General features: G+C 35.3%; 1 protein-coding gene across 1 annotated transcript in view; it reads right to left on the bottom strand.

Annotated features, from left to right (window-relative positions):
• The window catches only part of PIK3CA (phosphatidylinositol-4,5-bisphosphate 3-kinase catalytic subunit alpha), a 93,129-nt gene that overhangs the window by 6,156 nt on the left and 83,792 nt on the right, over positions 1-3,181 (bottom strand). The window lies entirely within an intron of this gene.

The following is a 3,181-nucleotide window of genomic DNA, read 5'->3' on the forward strand; positions in this document are numbered from 1 at the left end:
AGACTCTCACTAGATTAAAGATTTAAATTTAAGACATGAAACTATAAAAATACTAGAAGAAAGTGTAGGGAAAACACTTGAAGAAATCGGCCTGGGTGAAAATTTTATGAGACCCCCTGGGCAATTGAAGCAACATCAAAAATGCACTACTGGGACTTCATCAAATTAAAAATCTTCTGCACGGCCAAGAACACAGTAAATAAAGCAAGCAGACAGCCCTCAGAATGGAAGAAGATACTTGCTAATGTCTCCGACAAAGGCTTAATAATCAGAATCCACAGAGAACTCAAACGTATTAGCAAGAAGAGAGCAAGTAATCCCATCTCAGTGGGCAAGGGACTTGAAGAGAAACTTCTCTGAAGAAGACAGGCTCATGGCCTACAGATATATGAAAAAATGCTCACCATCCTTAATTATAAGAGAAATGCAAATCAAAACTACTTTGAGATATCATCTAACACCAGCAAGATTAGCACATATCACAAAATCCCAAAATCACAGATGCTGGTGTGGTTGTCGAGAAAGGGGAACGTTTCTACCCTGCTGGTGGGATTGCAAACTAATACGTTCCTTTTGGAAAGACATCTGGAGAACAGTTAAAGATGTGTTGATCCTATAATTCCTCTACTAGGTATATATACAGAAGACCAAAAATCACACTACAATAAAGATACTTGTATCAGAATGTTCATTGCAGCCCAATTCATAATTGCTAGGTCATGGAAGAAGCCCAAGTGCCCATCAACTCACAAATGGAGCAATAAATTGTGGTATATGTACACCATGGAATACTATGCAGCCATAAAGAAAGATGGAGACTTTACCTCCTTCATATTTTCATGGATGGAGCTGGAAAATATTCTTCTTAGCAAAGTATCTCAAGAATGGAAGAAAAAGTATCCAATGTATTCAGCCCTACTATGAAACTAATTTATAGCTTTCATAGGAAAGCTATAACCCAATTTTAGCCCAGGAATATGGGGAGAGGGGAGAGGGAGGGGAGAGGAGGATAGGTGGAGGGAGGGTGATTGGTGGGATCACGCCTATGGTTCATCCTATAAGGGTACATGTGACTCTCTCTAAATGTAGAATATAAATGTCTTAACACAATAACTAAGAAAATGACATGAAGGCTATGTTAACCAGTTGGATAAAAGTACTTCAAATTGTATATACCAACAGCACTCTGTACCCCATGATAGCATTAATGTACACAGATATGATCTAATAAAGAAAAAAAAAGAAACATCTTAAGTTTGGGGATGCTGTTAAAAGTGGCATATATTAAGTTTTTTAAATTTTAATTTTTGCTTGAAAGCTCAAATTTTCTCATTGGCAACAAATACCATCACAGTTGTTTTCTTTGAAGTGATAGGCACATATCGTTCATTTTCAAGAAAATGTCTGCCAAATATTCATGTTTGAATAACCATAGCTTGCCTATTAGTTATTTTTTAAGCAAAAAATGGTGTTCCAGGAAAAAGTAGCTAGTTAATAAGCTCACAGGTCAAATAATCCCACAAATGCTTCTGCTTGATACAAATGCCATGATTTGGGATCTTGCACAAATATCTTTAGAGTAGTTCCCATCATATCACACAGAATATTCAATAGGCCATGTAGGAAAGGGTGGAGATGTGACAATTTAAAGAGCCAATGAAGAAAAGCACCCACCATCCAAACTGGCAGACAAGTATTACCAGTGTGGTTTTCTTTGCTCTGCTGTCTCAGAGCTATTGTTCATTATTTCAACCTTTCCTTTCTAAGTTCCTAAAACACAGTCTACACTTATTTTCATTCCCTTAATTACCTGCAGGCTAGCTTCTATGCCTACCACACTAGTATGTAAACTCTTCCTAAAGCTAATTGAGTCATCAAATCCAAGGGCTTTTTCATAGGCCTTGTTCTCTTAAGCCCCTTGAAGCATCACCCCCTTCTTCCCGGTTCTGTGAATCACTTACTCTGGTACTTCTGCCTCTTTGACCATTCTCTTACAGAATGAATCTTTTCTTCTACCTGCCCTGGCAAATATGGAAATTCCTTAAGGTTGTGTTCCTGCTCATTCTATCTTATTTTGTTTTCGTTTTATTACTGTTGTGAGTGCTTATTGGTTAAAGAGTCAAACTGTCTTCTAAGCTATCTTCTATTTAAAAAAAGTCATAATAAACCTGAGTCTGAATTACAGTTTGCCAAGCATAAATAAAATTGCTGCTATGATTTTACTTAAATTAAATTAAGTGCTTTTTATTTAAAATTAAACTTCAAAGAAAATTTTTTCCTTAAATTTACTTATGCTAAAGACATTTAGGAAATACTGCAAAGCTGAAAAACCCTTAGTATTTTTAATGATCTTGCTTAACTTCAGATGCATTTTTATACAGTCAGAAATTTACAATTACATGTTGTAATTACCAGGGTTATATAGTTAAACTTCTTACTTGTTCTAATCTTTTTTACACTCTACTCCTCTGGGGGAAGTGGTAGTTAGCATGTGACTCTCTCTCTTTTTTCCTTTCCAAAAAAGGAAACTTGACTCATAAAATACTAGTTGTTTTTGGAAAACAACAGAGATTAAGCAATGTATCAGGAGTTAAGAATTTGAAGTTGATGGTTTAATTATGTGTTTAGCAGGCTACCTGAAATGTCACTTTTCTTCTGCACAACAAAGGAGTGCTACCATTTGCCACTGATAGAACTGTTCTATACTAGCTACTCAATCTGTGGAGAAGAGGAAGTCTGACAGAATCTTGAAGATAATACTGACGACTGTGGAAAGCAGACTAGTATAAACTTTTAAGATTATTCAAGAATTGTGCTGTAAAACTGATTCAAATTAGGGGATTTACAAAGCTTTAGGAAACTGCTATTATGAAACTTTGTTTTAAACTTGTAACTTCTGAAAGAAAAGAGGCCTTTTGTGTCTCCCATGTCCTGTTCCTAATGGTGATTCTCCAAAGGCAGTTGCCAAGTCTTTACCAGCTTATCAGATACAGCTCCTCTTACTTAGTTAAATCCCTTTACTTATTTTAGCCAAGTAAGAGGAAAAAAAGTTAAGTAGCATAGCATAAACAAATATTAATTACTATTGTGTACATTTCTTTATAGACATATGCTTCTATAATTTTTATTTATTTTATTTATTTTTATTTTTTTTTTGAGACAGAGCCTCAAGCTATCCCCC

The sequence above is a fragment of the Otolemur garnettii genome, unplaced genomic scaffold (assembly GCF_000181295.1).
Source record: "Otolemur garnettii isolate 467f Iridium unplaced genomic scaffold, OtoGar3 scaffold00078, whole genome shotgun sequence".
NCBI classification, from domain to species: Eukaryota; Metazoa; Chordata; class Mammalia; order Primates; family Galagidae; genus Otolemur; species Otolemur garnettii.